The 26,792-nt window shown below is 40.7% G+C and overlaps 1 protein-coding gene across 4 annotated transcripts in view; it reads left to right on the top strand.

Annotated features, from left to right (window-relative positions):
* The first annotated feature begins 214 nt into the window (after positions 1 to 214).
* WDFY3 (WD repeat and FYVE domain containing 3) overlaps positions 215 to 26,792 on the top strand; it is a 150,682-nt gene continuing 124,104 nt past the window's right edge. For all 4 annotated transcript variants that reach the window (XM_053975347.1, XM_053975345.1, XM_053975346.1 and 1 more), the window contains exon 1: positions 215 to 279. The gene's annotated coding sequence lies outside the window, so the exon portion shown is untranslated. The remainder of the gene's footprint in view (positions 280 to 26,792) is intronic.

Below are 26,792 nucleotides of genomic sequence, written 5' to 3'. Positions count from 1 at the left end.
GCGGCCCGGCCTTGATGGGGCCGGGACGACCCCGGCGCCCGGACGGTGCAGCAGTGGCGGCGGCGGCGCCTCCCGCCGGAGCCCGCCCGGGAGGAGCCGTCCTCCCAGCCCGGCCCGCACCGCCCGGCCGCGGCCGCCGCGCCGCGTAACCCCCCGAGTCGAGCCCTGCTCGCGGAGAAAGAGAGCACAGCGGAGAGAGGAGAGCGAGGAAGGACGGACCGCCCGCCGCCCCCTCCCCGGGCCGGCACAGCGGCACCTCCGGGACCTCGCTGCCCCCCGGTGAGTGCCCGTCGGCGCTGCCCACCGCCCCCCGGGCCCCGCCGCTTTGTTGCGACGTCGGCGAGCTCGGGGAGACCCGGCGCCCCCTCAGCCCGACCGCAGGCCCCGCTCCCCGGGGATGCCGAGCGGCCGGGCCGGGCTGGAGGAGGGGGCGGCGGCGCAAGTGCAGGGGCGGCCGATCATTGTCACTGCGTGGGCACCCCCCCTCCGGCTCCAATGCAGGGGCTGTGCCGGGGCCGCGGCGACGAGGGGCCTCGGGGGAAGCCCGGGGGTCGCGAAGGAGCCCCGCGGGCGCTGGGCCGCTCCGGCCGCCTTTGTTGTGGCTGGGGCGGGCGGCTTTCCCGCCGGAGCCCCGGCGGGGTGCGGGAGGGGCCCGCCGGCCCCAGCCCTGGGCAGGCCTGCGGGGAGTGTGGAGGGGGTCGCCCCGGGCCGCCGCGGGCACTGGGCGGCTCAGAGACAGTGGGTCGGGTCGGCTTTCACACCCCCCCCCCCCTCCCCCCCGCGTTTTATTTTGATTTTTTCCTGCGGGTACTGATTTTGGCGGCAGCCTTGAGCTGTCGACCCCGCGGTGCGGCAGGGACATGGAAGTTACAGAACCCGACAGGTTTGGCCCCGGTGCGTCCCTGGGGACAGGGGAGTCGTGGCTCCGGGAGGGTTCGCAGCACGGTGTTGGAGGGATTTGCGAGGTTGATGAAGTACCTGCTCCTTGTCTTGAGCGTCGTTTTCGCCCTGCAGTTCTGAGAGGTGGTCCACGCAAATGCAGAGGTTTGCAGAGAGACCAATCAGTAGTGCTGGGTACTGAAACCTTGTGTGATGTTCACCTTGAAATATTAAGATTATAATTTCTAGCTGTGCCTGCATAGCAAAACACTTATGGAAGAAGTTCAAAAGACTAGATGTATTTATTTTAACCTGTAGTTTCATGAATGATTTAACTGAAATTTTTTGGCTAACTAGAGTGACTTGAAAGATTTCAGTGTAGACCTGTGAGTCCTGGACTTATTTTAATGACTGGATTTTGGTTTCTTGGTAATGTAGGTTTGTGTCGAGGTCCATGCATGTCCACATATTGGACCATGAAATTTTACTACGAAGAGCAAGTGGTAGGTTTCCTGTTAAGAGAAGTAATTTTTGCATGTTGTAGCTAATAGAAGTTATTTTTCTTCATCAGAGCTGGGTTTCTCCCTGATGCCTGTGCATGCCTTTGTGCCCAGTTATGGCTGTACAGCTGTAGGATGTTCCTGAGCTCACAGACTCCTATGGATCCAGTCAGGCTCTGCAGAGAGCCAGCTTGATTGCATCCTTGGCACATTTTGGTGACAAGCTAGCAGTATCTTGAATTAGGCTATGTGAACAAATTGTACAGTCTGTGTGATCTCGTATTTCTGCAACATCTCACTCATCCTGTGCAATCTTGGTAGACATACAGCATTTGAAGATATGAACTTACCTGCTGTGAGACCTGGTCAGTGGCAGTAAGCCAGCCAAGTCTCTTCCTTTGCTTTTAGGTTATAGGTGAGCAGGCATTGTGTCCTGGAAATGTGTCCACATTAACATGTCATTGTGCCTTTGTTCCGTGTTTGGACTGAGTGGGTGTCTCCTCACTATGTGGTGTGGGTATGTTGAGCTTAATTGGAGCCAGCTCTGGCATACTCAACACTGTTGATAACAAGGTGTTTTGGGTAGAAGAATCCCTCAAATATCAGATTGGAGGATGGTGCATAGTATTCTTCAGTTTGGTATGTGTTTGCTAGGAACTGTACGCATTTGTTTTTCTAGTTTGTTGGGCAGTTTTAGGCTGCTAGACTCGGAATAAAAATGTAGTATGTTTTGGGTTTTATGGTCATGCTGCATCTCTTAGCCAGCTGATTAAATAGTTGAAGCAAGTTAATCACAGTGCTGCTGTGACTTAGTATCTTCAGCACCCATTTGAAAATGTATTACAGCATTTCTCTGTCAAGGTTTAAGTAAGGGTTGGTGTGTCCAGTCAATTGTTTGTTTCCAGTTCAGTACATCAAGATCAGCTACTTGGTAGTTCTGCTACCACACAGTACTAGGGAAAGAGAATGGGACTATGGGAAAAGAATCTTTTTGTTCAAAATGGTAACAGGAAGATGCTAAATAAATAAATAATTATAGTTCTTGATAATTTTAACCTTGACATAACAAGGCTACATTATCTTGTTGCATCTTGGCACAGGAGTGGTCTGAGAAGGTGATCTGATAGCCGTCTGTGTGGCTATGCAAACCTTGGTACTTAACTCTGGTTTAGTGGAGCTAAACTGGCAGAAGTGTGCAAGGCGAGCAGGTCTTCAGGATGTTTTGATGTGTGCTGCTGTTAGAGGAATTCAGCAGTGTGTTTCACATCCACCAACCTTGCATTAACTAATTCATAGTTTTCCGCAAGTGTTCTGTGGGATTTTTAACGTTCAGGAAACTTCAGTGGTGCTTTATGTGCAGGGAATGGGGGTGAGTGTGGGCAGATGTTCTGCTTACCCTTTGAAATGCTCAGGACTGTCATGAGATTGTTTGGAAACTTTGGTGTTGTAACATGGTGTTTCACTTCCCAAGTGTTGATATTAATTGTTCCGTGGCTGGGTTCTGGGCATTCACTTGGGTTTCTGAAGATGTGCTAAGCTAAAAAATGTAAAGAGAAGACAGTGATTCCCTCTCTGGTGGTTAAATTGACAGAGGACAAATCTGTTCATGTTAATTAGCAGTTTTGTTCATGTCTGTAAGTGATTTTCAGTCCCTATTACAAAATAGTGGAAATACTGTTTCAGCAGTGGCCTTTGACTTGCAGGACTTCCTGCCATGAGGAAGTCTTGTGTCATTTGTCCAAAATAAACAGATTTTGAAGAGTGCAGATAAAGTATGCTGTGAGAAACCATACATCTAAGTCATAATTTACCCCCTATTGCTTGCTTGCTTTTCTGATAATTAGTACCATGGAAGCCTATTCTTCTGATATGTTACTAGAATGTAACTTGCATTTTGTAATGGGAAATGGAATTTTCTGTTGGTCCACAGTACAATTTCTGGATACGTGTGTAGGTGGAAAACAAATTATTTTCTCGTGGCTTTAATATAGAAGCTTTTAGCTTCACTGGTTTCCTTCTTGATTCTTTTTTTCATGCTGGTGGTGTTGCTGATTGCAGTAGTACATTATTGAAAATGTCCAAGTTATGACAAATATTTAACAGTATTAGTTTCTTTGATCTGTTTGGAATGCTGGTTGCTTTAAAAAGTGCTTTTTTTTGTTACCTATTTGTCCTAAGTGACCAACACCTTGAGTCTTTAAACCTTCATGTGTTGAAGGACTGAGGTGCATTGATGTAAGATTGTCGTATCTCCTTAACTTTGTCAGTTTGTTTACAGTTTCATTATAAAAGAGTGAAACTGTTTATCTTCTTCTGGAGATTTTCATCCTGCTGCTGGGCTGTTCATACTTTGTCCAGGCTGGGGAGGACATAATTATAAGGTCCCTGTGCACATTTGTTTAAAGCTGCTGTTCCGCAGACAGTGTAGAAAGTGTTGCCATATCCTTTTGTTGGGTACAAGATCCTGCTGGCAGGATGTAACATTTTAACTGAACAGCTTCTTGGCTCAGGTGAGAGCACTGTAAGCTTTGCAGGACTGAGTATGCTTTAGTGGTCATCCAGCCTTGAGAGCATCTGTTTGGCAAGCAACCCATGTCTGATGAGGCAATAGTGCAGGCTTTGGATTTTTTGTCACATCCTCTGTTCTTCTGGATATTACAGGTAAATGTGTACAGCACCTCCCTGCTACAAACAGGGACTTGGTGACTGCTCTGAGGACTGAATGGCAACATCTTGCTGAGGAGGGCATGGCATGGTCTCAGGTGCTGGTGACACTGCTGGGGGAGCTTTCTTACCCCTGCTTTGAGCTCTTGGCTGGTATCAAGGCTTTCAAAACAAGTGCTTTGTCCAGTCCAAAGAAGGAAGAATAGGTCTTGTTCCTTTTCTATTTGCTTTGCTCTTAGTATACGGGAGGTTTTTTTTTTTTTTTTTCTTTAAGTCTTTTATGAGTGAAGATGACCTACATCGTAGATTTTTCCCATGAACAGCTCTGGGGTAAAATTTTCTGATTTTTGTTCTGTGTGGAAATGTTCAGTTGACATGATTTTTGACAATTGTGCTGATGTTTTTGAAATTTTGAATGACAGCAGGGAATATTTTTGGCTTTTTTTATGGTGTAATTTTTTCTTTTTCTTTTTTCTCTCCCTACCTGTTGAGCAAAGCTGTGTTAGTGGAAGTAAAACTGTATTGAGATTTGGGGGGAAAAAGAGTATGATGTTTCTTTGGAATTACTTTATTCCAGAGAGAACTACATACCATCTTTTGGGATCTTTCTCATATGAGAGAAGAGGGATTTGACCGCTTTGCTGGTTTTGGTGTTTCCTCACTACCCTCTGATGGATTTCTGCCTGTCTTAAGCATGTGACTTGTAATGCTTCTCACATATCACAGAATAGGAACAGATTTGCAGAACTTGCACATGTAAAAAAAATCCTTCTGAAATTTCAAATGTAGTAGAACAGTGTTGTGCTAGGAAAGAGGGAAATCATAAACAATAAGGGATGTTGAATGGTATGAAGGCGAGTGGCTTCTTATTTCTGGGCAAATTTTAAGAAATGTGAGGGAAAGATGATATGGATGCATCTGAATTATAACAATCAAAAATGCATTAATAGGATCTTTTGGTTCTTACACCTTCACAAATATTATTTCCATGTGTTTTTATTACAATATGACATAGAAAAAGCTTTCATCAGGTTGGCTAACCTAATGTACAGACAATAATAAATTTGGAAACACATAGAAGACGTGGATTTTCCGGGTGGCTTATTTCATCCCTTTCTCTCTTGCTCTTCAGAATTTTTTTGTTGCACTGGAAGCATGTAAGAGATACATTACTGCTTTTTCAGGCTGGGTGAGTATTCATCTGTTCCATGGGTAACTTAAGCTCCTTTTTCCAATTCTAAGACATCTGTTTTAGAGAAGTCAGACCCATTTTACTATAAAGCTGGTCCTTCTATTGAATCATCCATTTTCTTACTAATGGCCATGACAGTTTTGATTTTGAATTTGCATTTGAGGAGTTGTAGTGAAGGATTTCAGAGTTAAGGGCGAGTTAGCAAAGTTGATCCTTATTTTAAACCAGCTATATCAAATAAGCAAATGGGAAAAAACCCCCAAACCTTCAGAGCTGACAATTTGGTAGTGCAAAGATAGACACATGGCTAGAAGGAGAAGATACTCCTACACGTTCTTAGGTGTTTTGAGTTTTTTTGGGGTCTTTCAATTTTGGAATGTGATTACTTCAGTGAGAGTGTGGATCAGTAGCTCTTGAGAAAAGTGTACATCTGGCTTTCTATTTTACTGCAGCTTTTGTCAGAGTTATCACCATGCATTGGGTATGAGAGAGTGGCTCTACCTAGTGCTACTTTTGTCAGTATCATTCTGCCAGGTGGAATGTGGGTGCTAGTGAACCATGTTTTATGTTCTTATATTACCAGATGATTTATTATTTTCATCTGAAGACATCTCAGATTTGGACAATCTTGGTGTTGTCCAAAGCAGGATGGTTTGATTTGTGTAAATAGGTGATGGGATGTTGCTTCAGAAAGTGGAATGTGTTTGAATGCCATGGTGATAAATAGTGCTGCTTCTTATTCCTGGTTCTTGTTGAGAACCACAATCTGAGCTCACAGATGGGCAGTAACAGGAAGAGGGGGTTTGTACAGCAGGAACTTCTTAAAGTTTGTGTTTGGTTATTTGGCACTGTAAGCATATCCTTTTTTTTTTTTTTTTTTTTTTTTTTTAATTTGAGATAAGGGGACTAGAAGGAGAAATTGCAGGGCTAAGCAAAAACTTAGGGTATCCAGAAGGTATGTGGTTTAAAGGATACAGAGGGATAAAATATGCCAAAATGTCAACTTGGGTTGATAATAAAACTTTCTAAAGACTTTTTAAGTACTTGGATGATTGGCAATCCTGAAAGGGAGACTGTTCAGACTGCCTTAGGTAAAGATCCCTGAGAAGGTTAATGAGATGTAAGTGCACTTAGCATAATGAGTCTGAGCTTTTGTTTGAGGTTTATTAGACCAGTGGGGAGTGTTGGCCTGTGGTAGAGAGCTATTCTAGGGGAAGCTTGTTTTTATGATATGGAGGCATCAGTGGCAGTACCAGTTCACATGATTCCTGCAGCCAGTGTGGTGAGCAATGTGTGGAAGCAAGCTCAGAAATGATACTTAGGTTTAAGGGAAAAACCTCAAGAAACAAAGAAAAAAAACACCCCAAAAAGCCCCAACAAAAACCCCTAAAAGAACAAAAAATCAAACTGAACAGTTGCCTGAAGTCAACCAAAGGAATAATGGGAACCAAGAGACAGGAATTCACCACCTTGATGGCATTCAGAGTGCCATTGATGGTCTTAGGATTTGGTTCTACGTTTGTATGCTTGCCAAGGCTTGTTTACTTCTAATGGGATTTTAAGGAGGTCCTTGGGTCTTCAAGTGAGAGCCAGGAACGGGATGGGGCCTTGGTTTGTATTTGCATGAGTGCACAGAGTACAGAATATATTACATGGCAGAATGACAGACAAAACAGCTAACAAGTGCATTTCTTAATGTAAAAGTTGGGCCTTTTGTTGTTCTCAGAGTTGAAATGTCACGGTGGAAGCCCTCAGTAGTGAGACTGGATCAAGTTATGGCTTTTAAAGCATTTAAAGCACAAACCAAATTAATTTCTTTTTTGATTTTGAGCCTTAAGCATGCAGTTGTCATTTTTTTCCCACAGCTGTGAGGGTTACATCATCTTTGGAATCTTCACATGGCAAAATGCTCTGGGCTGGGGTGCCACAGGTATGAGACTGAGAAAGCTGTGATCAGAGCTGGTAATATTCTTGTCATCACTGGTTTCCTGTCTAATCAGGTGACTGAGGAGGAGTGAAATTTATTTTATTTGGAAGTTTCTTTATACTTGCAGAAGAAAGGATGCCTCTCTGAACAGGCAGAAGTAAACATTCGTTATAATTTTATAAGCAGTCATGTGGAATAGGCATGGAAACAGTTTTGGTATTGCATCACAAGTTATATACTAATACTTGAGTCAGCAGTTGAGCAGTGAGCCGCAGTACAAATGTAAAAACAAAGTCTCTATGGATATGGTCTAAGAGAGTGATAATTTGCTTGTTAATTAGGTTTGCAAAAGTTTCTTTTTAACAGTTCTGAGCAGTGAGCCTAAGCTAGTGGTGAATACTTAATTTAGGTTTTGAGGGGTCGTGAAGTAACACGGGAGTATCTTTTCAAGCTTTTCATCCTTGGAGTGTGTAAAGGCACCATAGCAACGTGTCTTACATTGACTGTAGCAATTTCTGGAGACAGAAATATTTTGCTTGCATTTCTTTCCAGCAACATAGCCATGCTCCCAGCAGTGTTGGATCAAGATAGGGGAGCTTCCATGGCTTCCCTGCTCTCCATTGAAAGCCCTTGCAGTTCAGCTGGTGATGTTTTTGTACAGACAGGACTCTGGATGTGCTGTATAAGTAGCTGGAAATTTTTTTTTTGATTACTTGTACAGTGTCAGTAACCAGCCAGTAACCAAGCCCTATGGAGCCACTTGCTCACTTGCACTGCACCTGAAATAGGGAGGGAATCAGAAGGGTAAAAGCTGGGAAACCTGTGGGTTGAGATCAAGGCAGTTTAACAGGGAAAGCAAAAGCCACACACACAAGCAAAGTGAAACAAGGAATGGATTCCCTGCTTCCCATGGGCAGGCAGCTGTTCAACCTTCTCCAGGAGAGCAGAGCCCCATCATGGATAACCATTTCTTTGGAAGACAAACACCATCACTCCCCTTTCCTTCTTCCCCTCACTTTGTATACTGAGCATGACATCACATGGTCTGGAATATCCCTTTGGTCAACTGGGGTCACCTGTCTGGGCTGTGTCTCCTCCCACCATCCCAGGAATCCTCAGCTTCCTTGCTGTCATGGCTGGTTCAAAGGGCAGAACAGGTCCTGGCTCTGTGTAAGAGCAATAACAAAAACATCTCTGTATTACCAACTCTTGAGTTCAGCATAAATCCAAAACACACCCCCATACCAGCCACTGTGAATAAAATTAACTCTACCCCAGCCAAAATCAGGATATAAAGTTTCCTGGTATGAATTGGGATAGCCTAATGATCAGTTAAACCCTAAAGCTGTAACCTGTTTTTATTTCAGTAAAGCACATATGTGTATATTGTATGCTTCAAATACAGATGATAATATGAATGTTTAGGGTTTTGTTTGTTTGGGTTTGGTTGGGTTTTTTTTTTCTCCTTTTTAATAAAAGGAAGCAGAGGAGGTGTGTGTACTGCAAATAATGTACTTGGAAAAATCTTTTAGTCTAGCTATGTGTCTTTCCATTGTGATCTTTCTTTATAGGAGGAGATCAATACAGTTGATGTTTTTCTGAAGTAGCTCAGATTGAGTAGAAAATATACCAAGGTGAGGGTTTAGGTTCCTCTGGCACAGACAGAATAAATTTAAAAGATGAAAACACTCTTCCTCTTTCCTGTCTATCCTCTTTTCCATGATCCTTTGCAGGATAAAGTTGAACTTGCCATCTGAGTAAGGATAAACATTTGAAATAAAAACATAATAGCACAAAGTATGAGAATAAGCTTATTTAAATGGTTAATGAAAAGGACACCATCAGTAGTAGATGTTCATATTGTGTGGAATTCAGTTTAGAGTTGTCTTGTTGGATTAAGCTGTGGGTTGTGGTGCTGAGGTGGTAATCCCTGGACATGCTTATTGTCTGCCTTTAAAATACTCACAATGAGTAGGAAAGTGGAGCACCTCAAGCACTGCAGAGTCATAGTAAATTGAAATACATTTTCTTGACTTTGGTTCAACAGACTGACTGCTGCTGTCTCCGAATACTCATCTTTATTATGTGATATGAGGAAGGATTCATCTTAAATTTTAAGTTCACCTGGAAAAGTTTGAACACACCAGATAAATTTTGGTTGGAAAGGACATCTGTAATCATGCTTGAAGCAGGACATTTGCAGAGGTTGGGAACATGGTGTTTAGAGGCCTGACTTTTTACAGAAAGAGGTAAGGGTATGGGACAAGCTTTTTGTATGCTTTAAATAGCAAATGAAAACATGGGAATATATTTCATGTCCACTGTGAAGCCCAGTGGCAAATAGGCAGAGAGTGATGGTTTTTTTTCTCTTCTGAAGATAGTAAGATAATTTTTAATGTGGTAGGCTATGAAAGTACTGGATATTTTACTGTAACTGTTTTTTTTTGTCTGCAGTTTGACTTATAACTGGTCTGTTGCTCAGACTTTTGTGTTTGCTCTTGGAGTGGTGGGCAGCAGTGATGTGCTGTGAGGTCCCAGCAGTGGCTGAGGGAAATCTTGTTGGAAAGTTACTCCAGCTTACAGAGGGCTCTTACCTCTACCCAGGAGAAAGCAAGCTGCTTTTGTGAATTTAAACAAATTAATTACAAACAAGTGCCCTTTGACCCTTTTACTTGACTTTGGGGTGGGTGTTCAAAGAAATGAGCCTGCCACTTAATCAGGTGGAGAAGGACAGGAGCTTGATCAAGAGCACCCTGACTTGACTGAAAGTTTAGTATTAACTTGGAACATGCAAAGAACATTGGTCAGAAGTCACACTTTAAGCATTAAATAATGTTGGATGAAAAGTCTCTGAACAACCCATGTTTTTAGAAAAATTGCACTGTTTGGGGTTCATGAATGGCCTTGATATTTAAAGAAGAAAAGTAGGTGCACAGTGGTGCATTTTCTTATGTATGAGAGACTCTCTTTGAGTAGTTTTCTGTATAAATATTTCAGGAAGATTGCTCTGTCTACATGAATGGAAAATGGAGGCATGCTGAAGACTTTTATTTTTTTCTCTTTAATTCAAGTATTGTTGTTATTTTTTAGTCTGGACAAGAGGTATTTGTTTGCATGTATCTTGAGTTTTGTAGAATTCTTTTCACCTTCTTTTTAATTTTGTTTATATGGCAATGTCCAGTTTGCCAGTTAACAAGCAAAAATCTACCAATAAAAAGTAAAACCAGCAAAATAGATCCCTTTCCCTCTATCCCTAGTTTCTTTATTAACAACATGTGAGTAGGAGAAGAAAAACCCTAGTCTGGCAAGCAAGACATGAGGATTTTGTTTTGACTGTTTTACTGTAACTCTTAGTGTTTGGGTTAAAAATAAGTTGTGTTGCCCTCCAGCTCTCTCCTCAGGTACTGTTAGAAGAATAATGCTTAGGCTGAGCTGTGTGGAGTGTATGTGCTCACAGATATTGCATTAATACTGATCCTTATTCCTCTCTTGCAGAAAGAATGTGGTGTTCACACCCTCCATTCTTTTTTTCATTGCTATGCTTAAGTATGTTGATGTTAGTTTATACCATTTGTAACAAGTACTCCTGAGATGGGACTCTTCTAAGACCTCACAGAAGATGTTGAACTGGTCTGGGAGGACGATGGCAAAACTTCATCATGAGCTGAAGGCTTTTACTAAGTATGTAGGCTTGTACTACTGTCTCAAAATTTATACCTCTTAATAGGTCACTCTCATTTTTTGTTTGTTTTGAAACGTCATGTTGTTTCATCTTGAAGAATAGCTAGCCAAGTCTAAATTATTTTTTATTTCAATAAAAAGGCATGGTAAGAGGAGAGGAAGAGGTAAGGACAGAGAACATGGGCTTCCCAGAGCAATATCTGAAAAACATTTGTACTGGAGCACTATAATTACAGTACTTTACATCTTTTCACTCTATGTGGTGTCTTTTCTTAGTTGAAACCAACTGCCTTTTGAAGAATCTGTTGCTTCAGTGGTGATGATCAACTTTGGATGACTGTAATGGTTTTTTGCAGTAAGAAATTATTGTCCACGTAAGCAGTGCTGCAATGGTTGCAACATCTTTTATTTGAATGGAGGTGTCTCTTTTAAAAAGATGTTCTGTGTAATTAATGGCTGTAACTTAAAGGGCAATCTTACACGGTTAATAATCTGTTCTCCTGGCCAGTTACCAGTCCTAAGAGGTTTCATTTTCATACTGAAAGTGAGTTTGCTCACTTTCCAGCATGTGTTGTAATGCCATTATCTGCTTGGTCCAAGAGCCCTGAGCTGTATAAATATGATCTGCATGCAGAGATGACGACCCAGGCTCTTTTTAACTTTATCTTGACCTTCAATAATAAATTTAGCTTTCAGTAATAAAATATATTTAAGTGTTTGGTAGTCATTTGTATTCTGGTTGCTCTCTTGAGCTATAAGAAGGCTGACCTTTAGATGTCTCAGAGTAGTCTGTTGCTGTGCTGGTTTATGCAGTAATATTTCTTGCCTGCTTTGAAACCTTCCCCTCCTTCCTCAATTCACAGATGCCTCCTGCTGCACGCAAGGGTCACGTAACTTATGTTGCCATGGGCGTGCTGGTTCTTTGGGGATTTGTGTTCTGTGTGTTCAGATCTCTTCTTCCCACTCTGGTATCTAGCACATAGCCGTGCATTTGGAGGTACTAAAATGGGTGTCATTGGAAGGTGCCCTGTCTGCAAGAGGTGCAAATAATTGTATCCAAATAATTGGCTCGTAATTACCATCTACTCCTCCAGCGTGCTCATCCAGGTACATGAATTACTGGCTTCTGTTTCTTATATTAGCTGGTGTATCTTTAATGTAATTAAAGGGAGGTTGCTGAGCTGAAGGTATCAGTTTAATGATCCTAAGCAGCATGTGCCAGCTCTGGTAGTGGCTGAGTATATTCATGTGAAGATACCATGCTGATCTCAAAGTGATCAGTTTAATAATACAGGTGAGATAGCAAGTATAAATGTCTCTGAGAAAGATGTCTGGCAAATCTGAACTAATATAGCTGTCTAAATAACATTATTGTAGTCACAATTCAGTCTCAAAATGGTAGAAATTTAATTACTCATCCCACTAGGTGAGGGCTTGGAGGGAGTTGGGGTTTTGTGTCTGTTTGGTTTGTGGGGTTTGGTGTTGTTTTGGTGTGTGTTTTTTGTGGTGCTGTGTTTTGTTTTGTTGTTATCTGTGTGAGGTTTTTTTTGTTTAATTTCCCTTCAGTAGTTTGAGCATGTCAGATGATTTCAGAATATGAGGTCCTGCCAGTACTAAACCAGTTTTTTTTTTTTTGGCTTTCAGTGTGCTGGTTGTATTGTCAACAGGGCAGGGAGATGGAAGTGGAGACAAAGCAGTGCCATTTGTGCCACAGTATGTCTTGGAAGACAGTTTCTCTTCTGAACTATCTTTATACATCTGCAAGCTTAAGAAAATTGTGTTGCAATCATCATGCAATACTCTTTCCCTCATCATCTTTCAATTTAGGAAATAGCACTAGTCAGTCTCACTTGGACATAGGCAGAGATTTGTCCCTGCTTTTATTAAAAGAGAAAGTTTGGTTAAATTTAAGAGGGAATATTTCTTTTGTACGTCTGACACTGTTTACTCTTCAGTCACCTTGAGTGTTTATTTGTGGTCTTTGTTGCCTTCCTCCTTCATGTGTGTGGTTAGTGACACCTTTTTACCCTTGTGCCCAGTTGGGCACTTGTTGCTTGGTGGTGGAGTTCTCCCTTGGGGCTGATAGAGGAGGAGGTGCTCTCTGAACGTACTTTAGATTATTAACATGGCTATAGGTTTTTCAGGCACTTGCTAGCAGAATGCTGACAAATCTGGACAGGCAGACGGAAGGAATGTGTCAGCTTGCCACAATAAAGAGAGCTCAGCTTAGTGACCCATCTCTGTTTCACAGTTAGTGTTTCTCTTGCAGTGTTTGTTCTTGTAAGTCTGGCATGTAAGTGCTACTGTTGCTCCTGGGAGTGCTTTAAATGAAACAAATGCATTAATTCCCTTTCCTGGCCCAGTGAGTTTGGTTTGTTTGTTTTTCTGTCTGTTAATATTTTGCTCTTGTAAAAAATGCTGCTTATGGGAGCAAGCAAAGGAGAGTTTTGTGTGTATGACTGTGCTGGTTTGTCAGAGCATTCATTTACCCATTCTGCTGGTTTGAGAGATTTTTTGGAGTCTTTTTTTGTGCAGTATAATCTCAATTGTATGGTGATCCTGATCTGCTCTTGAAAGGAAATTATGCTTTATGGACTTTCTGCAGGTGTATTGCTGATCCAGACTACTGGGCTTCTGTTTTAAAACAATTGCTTTGGAATCTTGCCAAAATACTGTTTGGAAAAATATTGTTACAGAGAATTCCTCCAGTGTCCTCCTGGAAATGCATCAGAACAGGGGAGAAACCACAGATAGTAGCACGGGCCTGATGCACTTGGACCCATCTCAAAACTTGCTCCTCCTCCTTTTTTTTTTTTTTTTTTTTTTTTTTTTTTAATATGGAGACCTTATTATCATTAAAAATCAAAGGGAGAATAAACTGAAGACAGAATAGATTTTTTTCCCCTCTTAATTGCCTCTAATAATTTCAGTTCATCTAAATCCAGGATAGCATTGATGTTCTAAATATTATTGCTTTTTTTAGACAAATAATTTGCTGTTATTTTTGTTTCAGTATATACATGCACAGGTAATTTCGGATCAGCATAATTGTTTCTAAGTAATAGAATCCGGAATGGCTTCCTTTTGTCCATAGGATTGGTGATCAGTGAGTTAACTTCAGTTTTATTCAGTTTTAGTCCATCTTCCATTTTCCATCTCTTTCATGTCTTCTGGATGTGTCTCCTTTTTACCTCCTGCATCCAGAACTTGCCTGCTCAATTTTGTAATTTTTTTCCAAGTCACTGATAATTGTATTTAGTTTTTTTTTTTTCCTCTTTCTTTCTAGTTTGCTCTTTTCTCTCTTCCCCCTTTGAAGAAAGAGATAGATTAAATGTAATGGGGAAGATTTTTTCAGGACCCAGAATGAGCCTCAATTACATTTCCAAAGCCTGAAGACAAATTACCAGGATGTAAAAAGCCTGGAGTCTTAGGAGGGGTTCTGCAGTGAGTCTGAGTTAGTTGTGTGTCCATTCTTTATTGGAAAAGAGATCATTATGGACTTGAAGTATCTGATAGTGGATAGTGGGTGATTAAGTTAAGAGAAACTGCTCATCAGCTGAGCTGCACAGAGGGCGGAATTCACCTCTCACAAGGTGAGAACCCAACTGTCCAAAATCAAGATAGAGTGTGGAATGCCCTTGCAGCCTTGGCAGGAAATAATTGTCTTTTGCAGGTACCTAATTCCCATTACCTTAGGTGTTGATTTGAAGATCATACTTTCAGAGAGCTGTTCAATCAGAAATTATGAACTCTAGGGCAACCCTAGCCACCTAAGAAGTGTCTTTTGAATCAATTGTCTATTTGATGTGTGAGTTTGCTAATAAGACACATCTTTATATAAACCATTGCTAATGAAAGTGAGTAGCAGATTGAGGAGCTTTGGAAGCTTAGCTGTGAGATTTACTTAGTTTTTAGCATTTTTAGTATCTGTCTTATAAGTAAATTTTTTACTGTGCCAGATTTTTCTTATTGAAGTCTTGGAGCACTTAATGTTTGTTGTTTTTCTCCTTCTTCTCCTTCTTTAGCACCAAGTCCAATAGGAATGGGGGAGTGAGTGGGATTTTTGGATCTTCCTTTCTTTTCCACAAGGAAGGGCATCACACTCTTCATCCACAATAGCTGTTCCAGTTGCACTTCGATTAGTGTACAGTAGTGTCTTGAGATTTGCCTGGCGTTGCTTTACTCTTGGAGTAGGTAAAATGGCTCCCCTGAATCCTAAACATGAGAATTGTTCCAAGCATTTGCCAGAGTCAGGAGGGGAGTGAGGGGACTGCTGATGAAGTTGGTATAAGGGGTGCTTGTTGCAGAGCAGGTCATTAATCAAAATTTTGAGTTGTTGCAGAAGCATTAGGAGAGGTAAGTGGCTTACTTAATTCAGAACTGAGACATTATGGATAAAGCTGTGCTGCTTTGTAGCATATTCACAGTAAGGGGCTTTAAGGATTGAATTATTGCCATCTGCAGCAATCCCTGATACGAAAAAAAAAAAAAAGTATAAGAAATGTGGAGTTGAATGTGCTGCTCTTCTATTAAGGTGGTTGCTAATGGAATGCTGCTGTGACCTGGCCACTGGTTCTGGAGTTGTAACTGGTCAAGACTCATCTGCTGAGTGTAGTGAGGCTGGTGAGACAGAACAGCAGAGAGCAGTGTGCCTTTCTCTAATTGCTGGTCCCTCAATATCTTGTATATACAGAATCAGTGTGTGGCTAGCATATTCCTTTGTGCAGGCTTTCAGGTTAGCAGCTTCCTTTCCCTTCACTAGGGATGTTGCCATTCTCATTCCCTTTGCTTATCCAGGAGCTGACAGGCTGGAGTGGAGGCAAGAGGAATACAGGTTAGGTGTCTCTCTTCCTTCTGAAATTGGTCTGTACTTCCACTACAATACAGATCCTGGAATTTCTACTTCTCTGCTAATTCCTACAATTGTTTCTGGAAGTGGTGTGTGCTGAGCACAGGAGGTAACGCTTGGAGTTTTAGGGTTGAGCAGCAGAGTAAACGTTTGTTATGTCTTTGCACAATCAGTGAATTTTGCAGTGTTCTAGATGCTAGCTGGAAAATAGCAACGGGACATAAATTGTCAGGATGGCCATCTTAGTGTCATCATTGTGGGTTCTTAAATTTTTTTTCTGAAGTGCCGTGGGCCTCTGAATTTTATCTGGATGGCTTTCAGAGATTGGCAGCAATGACATGTACTTCCACATCCAAAGAAATTCAGGAATATTGCTGCATCATGTCTTTGCTGATTCTGCAATGCAGTAGCTCTGGGCTGTGGGCCCAAATCGTGGTGAAAAGATACAAAACTTCTGACCCAGAGGTAAGAACCAAATGGATGAGACTTGGAGCAGAAGAGAGGTAATCACAGGGAAATGCAAATTTTAGACGAGGAGATAAAGCTTTTGTTCTTTTGGCCCAAGTCCTTAATGAGAGAGCTATAATTAGGCTAGAATTATCTTTATGTATTCAGTGCTGGCAAACTCAAATTCAACTGTCTCTTAATTAGCATGCAGTATCTTTGTGGTGTTTCACTCTTGAATCAGGCTTCACTTTCACTCTTCGTGCAATGCCTCAGTCTCAGGTCTGCACAATACATGACCACTCAGGAAAACCTCTTTCCTGCTCATTCTTCAGTGATGTCATTCCTCATAGGTTGATTTGTCTTCATTTCTCTTATAAATGTTACACTGGTTCTCCTGTAAGTATCTGCAAAATATCCAGTTAGACAATTAGAATCATATTAGTGCTTGAGATATTTTTGTAGTTTATGACTTTGGTTCAAATGCCATGGAATTCATAAAGTTCTACAGCAGCAAGAGAGGTCACATGTCATGCAAGTAGGCCTTAGGGACAGCGTTCTCCCATGTAAATATGTCTTCTGAGAACTGGACTGGAAAAGCCAGGTGGGAAATTCTTGTGGTTTGACACTGGCTTTAGGACTTGTTGCTTTTAGAGGAAATAGATGTTTTTAGCAAAGGTCAACATATAATTTGATGTTTAATGTTTCAGTAAGCCAAAAAGTAATGTTTGAAACTATAGAACCCCTTCTCTTTAGTAGGACTTCACATATGGTATTTCATTTATTAGCTTCTGTGCCCTAAAAAGACTTTTGTTGCTTATTTGTTTTCTTAATGATGAGAAGGGCAGACATTGTATAACTTCTCAGGCAGCAGCGATTATGCAACTGATCCTGTTATTGTGGAGCCAAAGTCCTTCCTAGTCCCTGAGCACCAGCTGCTTGTGTTCTGGTTGCTGCTTTTTCCTTTTCTTTCTTCTCCCCTGCCCGTGCCCTGATTTGTTTGTGAACAAGTTGTCTTTTTTTTTTTTCCCATGTCGCTGTTTCCTTCTTTTTCCAGTGCCAGTGAGACAGTGGTTTGTTTGGGTTCATTCTTCAATTCACTATGCTGCAAAATCAAACTGCCCATGTACATCATGGGAATTATAAAATGTATAGGGAAATAAAATAACTGGATACTTTCTGGGCACATAAGAAAAGGCATTTGCTTGGATCTAAATGAAATATTGCAGATGGCGTTTGCTGGATTTCAGGTCAAAAGTTGCAAGTTCATGTTCTCATGATTTTAGAAACATGTAAATAACTGCTGTTTGTTTAGTTCCTTGGTTTTTTTTTCCTCTTCCTTCAAAGGGTGGGTCTGAGAGAAATTTTCATTTTTCCCCCTGGCCCTGCCCTGAGATCACCAAATAAAATGTAGTATTCCTACATATAAGATGAAGGAGTTGTAAATCTCATACTTCTACAGCCAAGTGATCTCACTGCAGTATAATAAAGGCAGTTAATATATTGTAAAAATGTTTGCCCTATTCACACTTCATTTTCTGTTCTCAGTTTTATGTCATGTCATTTTCATTTCATGTTCCATGGCTTCCTGTGAGCATAAGTGACCAAAGCAGGTTGTTTTGATCCTTGATAAAACATTTAGGGATGGGAGAAGAGATGGTAGACTTGTAGACTACAATGCTATTCCCTGCTTACAGATGAACTGAGTATATCATCTACAAGTCCCAGCAGAAATAATAGTTGATCTGTGATACCACGCTGTTGGCTGCACTGCTTGTTGCCATGCCAAGTGTGATCTGCATCAGTCATAAATAGGCTCTAGTGCTTAGTGTCCTATAACAGGAAATAAAATGGGGCTAAGGGTTTAAGGTCCTCATTTAGGTTATAAGTCTTATGCTAAAGATGTTATAGGGAGTGCAAAGATTGTGTTTTCTTGCTCACAGCGTCTGTACTGTAGATCGGGTGTTTGGAGAGGATGGAAGGTGCTGTCATTTGTAGGAAATTTGGGTCCTTTCTTCTGGTCTCTTTTTGTTGGCATTTCTTTTCCTTCAGTGGCAGTCTGTCCCTGTCTGCTTTCAACAGACCAGGTGTACAGAAGATACCCTCTTTTGAGACCAAAAGACTGGATATATAGAGTGTATGCTTCAGTCTTGTCAACTTACATCTCTCCCCTCCAGTTTCTCATGACAGAGACACTGAGTTCTGGCTTGGAAGAGACTGTGTGCTGTAGCCACATTTATCAAAGACTTACTTGATTATTTCCATTGTTAGCAGAGGTTCTGCTAGAATTCTTCCCTCAGCCTTGCAGTTCTTGCACTCTGAATATGAGAATGTTGTATTTTATCAGAGCACCTGGTACTGGAAAAACCCAGAAAGTAATGATGAGAAGGGAAGAGTTGTAAAGATTTTTTCTGGAAAAAAGTTTGATATTATGTCTAATTCTTTGTCAGCATGGTGCTAATGCTCTGGTCTAATGCAGAATTCACAAAAGCAGTGCTTTTGTAAGGTAGAAAACTTGACTGGGAATTTTGAAATTGCTTTTCACACCTTAGTGAAATATTCTGTGATCCTAATAGCAGTGGGGTATTTATTGTTTGCTTCCATGTCTCTGCTTTATATATGTAGTTTTTCCAAGTGATTCATCAAGGGTTTAAGTGATATGATCCCTGAGAAACATTTAACGACTGTTCAGTTGTTTCAATGAATGTGTGCATAAATTAGTGTGTGACTAGATGACAAGGTCTGATGTAGACTGGTAAATTAGAAGACTTGCTTTTTCTTATTACTCGTTTTGAAAACTAGTCAGCAGTTAATTAGGAGCACACTGGAAATGAACAGCAGCTCAAGTTCAGTAATGTTCTTGAAGAATTTCTTTTTCAGTCTGTTCTCTTTCCTGTTAAGCACTGTTTGGATTTTCTAATTAAGTACTAAGGACATATTAATGAAATGTTAATTTTCTTAAAAGAGATTTCAGACTAATCTGTCCACTGTACCTTTACTGTTACAAGAGGTAAATCTCAATTGTGCTACCTGTTAAGGAGAGACATGAGAAGAATTTTGATCAAGAGTGGTACTTGATCACACTATTTAAAGACTGCACTTCAAACCTAGAGCGAGAAGAGAACTAAGGTGATAACTTTTCACTGCAAATACAGCAAAATATTATTGCCTGAATCGGTCTCTCTAAAGAAACTAACTCCAGCTTGACATCTCCTGATGTCAAGACTTTGGTTGCAATATGAAAAACAATTTTGTTTGGACATTGAAAAGCATGAAAATCTAGTATCTTATCTTGGTTAAGCTTCTTTTTCTAAAGAAGAACTGAAGCCCTTATCTAGGAATATGATGACATCAATAAGCTTAATGACTTGTCTCATACAAGAGAAGTATGTATGGTATTTCCTGATACCTTTCTTGAGCTGTGTTTCACCAAATCTCAGTTTTTAAATGTGTTTTTTTTACACTCTGAAGTGTTCATCAGTGCTCCTCATTTTGCCAGAGCAAACCTAAATATTTCTGATTATGTCATGAAAATCTCAATTTTTTCAAAGTAATATCACGTAAACTTTGGTTTGTTTTTCAGTGACATGGACAGCAAGCCAAATGTGACAGCAAGCCATTTCTTTACAGAATGGGTAGGAATCTAGAGTCATTAAATTATGACTACCTGGTGTCATTAATGATATTTTTCAGAGTAACTGTAAAGACATTTCCTTTCCCCTGGAAAAATATATCCAAACACAAATAAACTAAATCGTTTAAATAGTGTTGACGAGTAACTTTCATGCCTCACCAGTTTTTAGCTTTTTTTTAACTTCTTCACTTATTTCTCATGTAGCAGAATGGTAATGAAACTTTATTTTTGGCTTGGGGATTTGTTTCTTTTTTTTCTCCATTATGGACATGGGTTTTTTTTGTACACTTTGTTATGGCACTCACAATTTTAGCCAGAATATTGCTTTTCTGGTTTACTTTGATAATTCTAGTGCAAACTTTTCAAATAGTTGTAGCTTTTCAATAGGAAAATAATTATGATTAATTATGATTAGGTTTCATTTAGTATAAGTAGTAAGATTTTTTCATTTAGGAAACACTCCAGGCAGGTAGTTGATGGAAAATTGTAAAAGAATGATACTGTTGGTAGCTCATAGGCAGAGGAAGAAGAAGTTCTTCAACTTAGATTTGCAGCAAATTGAGTAAGAATGTGTTAAGACCAAGGAAGTATCAAGGTGTATCATCAAGTAGCTGTTAGAATTCTCTTTCTAAATGTTGTCTCCTTACCCTTCCTCAGCAAAAAACCCTAAATCAAGCCGAAGCACCTGCCCCCAAAAAGAGTAAGACAAAAATCCATATGGAAACAAAAACTTCATGCATACACAAACTCAGTAACTACAAATCTATTGGAAGTATTTACTAATGAAGATATGATTCTGTGCTTGTGTAAGAGGGGGAGCTGGATAACTGGAAAAAGAGTTAAATCTCTGATGTGTTGATATTTTCTCTTATGAGGTTTCTTCATGTTTGGTCATGCAGATCACGCAAATATTGAGGTTACTGGATGACTGATGAAGAGACATTGTAATTTCATATTGGCAAGTTACACTTCCTTAAGTCATTCAGTGTCTTTAACTTTTTTTTCCTTCTGTGTGTATTAAAATTTAGCCATTGAAAATTGTCTGGATCTGAAATTTGCATCCAGGTATTTTTACAGATTATGCTCTGAACCCATGTTTTTTTTATGTAAAGATATCATGTGTGAAGTCTTGGCAGGAAGCTTTTTGTGTAGAATGACAGAAAGAAAACATGGAAAACTAAACGTATTATCTGCATTCTTACACTTCCAACTTCTTAGGACTGTTAGGCAATACATCAAGTTATACTGTTACTTGGAGGATAAAAATGTATTTATAAAAATAAAAGTGAGTATTGCTTACTCATCCGAATCTGATTTAAATCAATAGTGATCAGGAGTAAGTATTGTGAAATCTTTATTGTCCTGTGATCTCTCTTGGATCTACTATCTCAGACAAAAAGGAAAAAGGAATGAATGAGTTGAGGAATGAAGTAATAGTCAATGGAGACACTTTTGAGAAACAGACTGGCATGTTTCAAGTTGTGAGTGCTGCTTTCTGAAAGAGAAAGAAGTATATGGTCATAATTTTTACAGATGATTTTAAGCGTGACTCCGTTTAGACACTTCTTTTTTTCTTGTAGGACTTGTTCTGCAGTACCTTAGTTTCCCTTTGGTTCAAGGAAAAAGAAAGGTCAATTAGCTGAGTTTATTAAGTGCCAGTGATGAGCTGCACAGGGAGGTCTGACCCCCATTTGTCGAGAGATGTCTGTTCAACTTGGGGGTTGCTGAATAAGAAGGTGGCTTTTTACTTTGGACACTTTGATTTCACATGGCAAACTGAAGCAGTTATTGGGCTATTCAGTATCATTTTATTCTGCTGATCTTTGTTGGGATTTTTAAAAATTTTATTTCTAACACTTGTATTAGATGGGCAAGACAAGGGAGGTTTGATTCAAAATGAGATCCCTGGTAGCTGCCAAAAAGGCAGAATCCAAAGATGTGAGGACTTTGCAGGCAGTCTGTAGAACAAGCTCTCCCAGGAACACCGTAAGTGATCTTAGATGATATTCAGAATATCTGTCTTCTCTCAGGATGGTGGCTGCAGTTCGGTGGATTTCTTTGTTTCCATGCAGTTACTAGAATAAGGAATCATCTCATTTACTATCATCTGCTACAGTAAAATCAGTATTTGTGGAAATTGTTGTCCTAATGTTCCTTTTCTAATATGCCCTGTTACTTCATTTAATTTAGAAACTGGACCTGGAGAGAGCTGTCCAAATATATTCCAGCCTTGCAAACTTGCAGAGTATGAACAACTGGTTATTAGTGGGAGTTCAAGGAGCTGAGTAAAAAGACTCTTCTGTGAGATGAGAGTCAGAGTTCTGCAGCACTATCCTGAAACTTGACGGCTGGCAAATTGTGATGATATGACTAGCATCACAATAACTACAGAACATTTTACAGCTGTGCATGGGCCTTGGAAACAGAATCTGTGAGCTTAAGATTCATGGTGGAGTGTGTGATAGAGTAATAAATCTTTATTTTTGAATTCCTGTATATCATCAACTTTGACTTGTTCATTTGCAATGTTGAACAGAATCCTTGGGCTATTCATAAACATTTAAATGCATTCTGATCTGTTCTTTTGGTGGACAGGCTACTTGCTGCCCTAGCTCTATCTGAGCTGGCAAAATTCTCTGTCAAAAAGAGACATGATGCACAGACCTTCTCAGAACAGTAACATCTAATTTAACAACAAGGAAACAATTTATTGAAATACATGCCCTCCAAGGCTTGGAGTTGAAGGTCACTGACCAGGAGAGAGTTCTTGTAGAACAGAAATAGCTACCTGGAAACCCAGAAATGGAAGCTCTGCTGCAGATCTGTTTCTTCTGATCTCTGGATATACCTGGACACCAGCTGTGCAGCACACAGCCTGGGAACTGTGTGCTGAGCCGAGGGCAGGAGCACTGGTGGGAAGTGCGTGCAGCCTGGCTGGCCAGTTACCTGGAAGTCATCTTCGCCTCTGCCAGCTGCCCTAATTTTCCTTTCTCTCAGCACAATCTGAGCAAGTGGCCCAGTGCAGTGCATGCTGTGAGTGGCTCAGTGCTGTGTTTGAGGGTGAGGACACTGTTGAGGAGGTGCATGTAGGCTAAAGCTGCTCTCCAGGAAGCACAGCTACAGCTCCATTAGCTCTGGGACAATTTCTCCATGTCACGGATAGACAAAGCAGAGATGCAAGAATCAACTTGATGCAAGACAGCTCTTGCCTTTGTTAAAATGTTACCTAAGTACAGCACCATGCAAATGGTTGTGCTGCTGTCAAAGGCAGCTCACCACGACAGCTGCTTTTGGGTAGTACCCTAGTCTTGACTCCAAGCAGGACCACCAAAATGTTGTCTTGCCAAGATTCTCTGTGATCCTTGTTAAGGAAGGGTTGTTAGCACAGGCCAAAATGTTACCCCCTCACTGCAGGAGCTGGAGAGAAACTTGTCACAGGACTTGTGTGCTGGACTGGGTGACTGGTAGAGCTCTGGAGGAACGTGCTTGGGACTTGTAGGGCTGGATGTGAGGCAAATACAAAAGGCTCTGCTGTTCAGGAGGTCTGTATGCTTGGGGAGGACCCACCCTCCGCCCAGCATGTTCTAAAGACTGTCTGCTTTCTGATTTTTCCTGCTGTTTTTCATGTACTCTGGACATAGTGACTGGTTTTCTGGCCCTCAGGTAGATGCCTGGAGAGAAAATTACGTCCACTGGTGGAGGGTTACCTTCCCTGTTGTAAAGTGTCAGGATAGGCAGGAAGCTGAAGGCTGCAGAGGGAAAACAGTTGGGAGATTGGGAAAGCAGGGCAGCAAGTCAGCTGACTTTGCATGTTAAAAGTTAGAATGGGACACTGGGATTAAGACTTGCTCTGTACATGACAGTGGGGAAGAGAACCTCTCAAGGTCTCAAGTTGGGAGAAACTTTGGCAGGGCTGTAGTCCAACTTCCTGCTCACAGCTGGACCAGCTCTGAAATGGGACCGGGTTGCACTGGGCTTGATCCTGTCGTGTCTTGAAAACCTCCAAGTGTGGAGACAGCACAGCCTCTCTGGGCCCCATTCTGGTGCCTCTCTGTCTTCAGTGGCGGAATAAAGCTTCTCTTATGTGTGGTCTGAACCTCTCTTATATCAATTTATGTCTGTTGTCCCTTGTCCTCCCACCATGCAGTGCTGTGAAAAGCCTGACTTCGTCTTTGGTTTGCCAGTAGCCTGTGGCACTTTTTAATATAGGTCAGCCTTCAGTACTTGTTAGGAAATTGTAACTTTGTGATTAATTAAAGTAAATAAAAGTGTTTATGAGCTTGGAATTAACGGCAGGGATAACATAGTGATATATTGATTACATTATGCAATATAGCATCAGTGAATGTAGCTATATTGAGCAAGTTAGCATGTAGACACTAATTGAGAGGGAAAAATCATTATTTACTTTTGAGTGTACTGTTTGCAACAACTTATACACTTCTCTTTCTAAAATGAACAAATAACCATGCACACTTCAGTGAGGCAGTTGAACATAGATTTAAAATTGTGTTGCAAGACTCCAAATATCAAGGTAACAGATCTGTTCTTAGAAATGCCAGAGCATCTGTCCTCCAGGCAGGTATTTGACTTTTGGATTTCAGAATTTTAGATACCAGTGATTTAGATAATCAGGGTTTGTCTCTATATCCAGAGAGTTTTGTTCATCCTGTGGAAAACTAAAGAGTGAGCCAGGCATTAGCTTCCTGAAATAAACAAAGAACCCTTCTCTATTATTCTGGTCTTTATTTCCCATTTGATGAAGCAAAACGTTATGTGTGTTTATCTAGATTTATTTTATTAATTCATAAATAAAATAATAGCTTGTATAAAAAAGACTCTCACTGTTTCAGTGTGTACCTGACTGATCTGATTAAGGGCCCTGTCCTCAGATATTTGATCAACTTATAAAGTATCTCTATGGTCACTAATCTGTAATTCAGAAGAGATGACCACTGTAGAAATTTTTACTATCTTTATATTCTCGGAGATACACAGGGATAAGATGAGAGGCATTGGACACAAGCAGCACAAGGCCAGTTACAAGTAGGGTATAAATTTATACCATGAAGGTAGACAGCACAGTTGGTTTCTCAGAGGGACAATGGGATTTCCACTCTTGGAGATGCTCAGAGCTCACGTGATCAACTGATCTAAGCTGCCCCTGTGCTGAGCAGAGGTTGGACTGCACTGAGCTTCACAGAAGTCTTCCATCCTATATCATTCTGTAGTAACATGCAAACAACATCCAGTATTTCGGTGACAGAGATCATAGTTCTATAACGTTAAGACCCAGTTACTTAGTTTGAAAACCTCTATGTAAAAAAGACAATGCTTCTTATCAAGCAATATAATTAATGGAATTTTATGTCACAGGTGACCTAGAAGTCAGTTCAGCATGTCTGCATAGGGAGCATCTGGAGTTTGGCACTGACACATTGTGATTTATTTCTACAAGAAGCACTTGTCTTTGCTGTTAAGAGCAGAAGACTATAGGGGACTGAATTAATGCGTCCTTGGCAGACTTTTGTAAATTGAGGATTGAGTTCGGTAGGTGAGAGCATTCTTAAGACAACTTGAAATAAATTTTACTAATCTATTTAAATGTACGTGGTTTTGATGGTTCATTTGCAGAGGGAATTAGCATTTATTTCCATTTGGAGCATCGACTTATAATAGTAGATATTATCAAAGCATGCAAATTTAATTAGGGAGTAATTAAAAGGTGAAGTAACATGAAGCGTGTATGACAATTTTCTTGTTCTCTTTCAGACTGATTTTGGCTTTGACTTAACATAAATGCAGTTTGTGGGGCATTCTTCTTTCCAGTGGCGTAGAAACCAGGTGTTGCATTAAGACCTCCTGACGTCCAAATGACTGCAGTTACACTGAAGCAAGATTTGGGCTGTCCAACAGAGCTTGCCCACAATAAATGAGATTGGATTTATTTCCTTGACTTTCATTGTCTTGCTTTTAAAAAGTTTAAACTGTTGGTGTTAAACTTTCCTTGCTTCAAATTGTACCCAGTGTCAGACTGTTGAAGTTCTTGTTTTGCATTTTGCCTCTGTGTGTAGAGGATGCTTCTGGAGGAGATGTGAATGCAGCTGCAGCTCAAGCAGTTTCTCTTGGGTGATGTCCCCTTTTATTGTGTCTGGTTGGCCATTTGCATTTATATCTTATCAGGCTTTGCTATATTGAGAAAAACCTGGCTGAAAGGCAGCACTAGAATTTTTAGATTAACGAGGAACTTCTTTAAAAGATGTAAAGTGCATGGTGCCCAAGCCATCTGTCAAAGGTTTCTGTTATTTGTGTTTGGCTCTTGGACAACTTCAGTGAAGAGGAGCAACATTTAAGAGATGTATATAGTAGGGTGGCTGTAATGGTCTGTCATTAAGACCCCTTTTGTGAGAGTACTTCACTCTTGAATGTGAAGGTATTTTGAGGATTGGCCTGGAACTTGGCATGTTGCTGCACAGAGTGGGGTGTCTTCATTTTTTTTCCACCCAGTTAATTTTTACCTGTCTAAACATGATTAGTTGTTGGGATTATATATTCCCCCTCCACCTCCAGAAAGTTGTATTTAAGCTGTAGTGGTGTTTTCTCTGTGCTCACCACTGGTATCATCTTTCTAGTGTTTCCAAGCCGTGTTACACTGGGTCTGGGGGACAGCAAGAACACTGAGTTACGGGTGTTCAACCATATTCTAATTTGAAGATGTAATTATAGTCAGTGAAAATTTTTAAGCAGTCTGTTGTGACAAGTGTCTGTAGACTTGGGTGTGCCATTTTTGCTGTTTTCTACTGTGAACCTCTGGAGTTGATCTCTGAGAAAGTGAAGTGCATGCTTTAATGTATTCCTTCATCCTCCCTGAGCAGGAGGAGGTTAATGGAGTCTTCACTAGGAAGTATGCATTCATTTGCAAGTATGACAAGATTGCTGAGAGATGGGTTTATAAACAAAAAGCAAAAGAATCCAGGAATGCTGGTGAGGAGAAGAAAGTACCCAGGTGTTGGAGTTGTGAA

The sequence above is a fragment of the Vidua macroura genome, chromosome 4, assembly GCF_024509145.1.
Source record: "Vidua macroura isolate BioBank_ID:100142 chromosome 4, ASM2450914v1, whole genome shotgun sequence".
Classification (NCBI taxonomy): domain Eukaryota; kingdom Metazoa; phylum Chordata; class Aves; order Passeriformes; family Viduidae; genus Vidua; species Vidua macroura.
The sequence above is the reverse complement of the archived record's forward strand: the minus strand, read 5'-3'. Positions and strand labels throughout refer to the sequence as shown.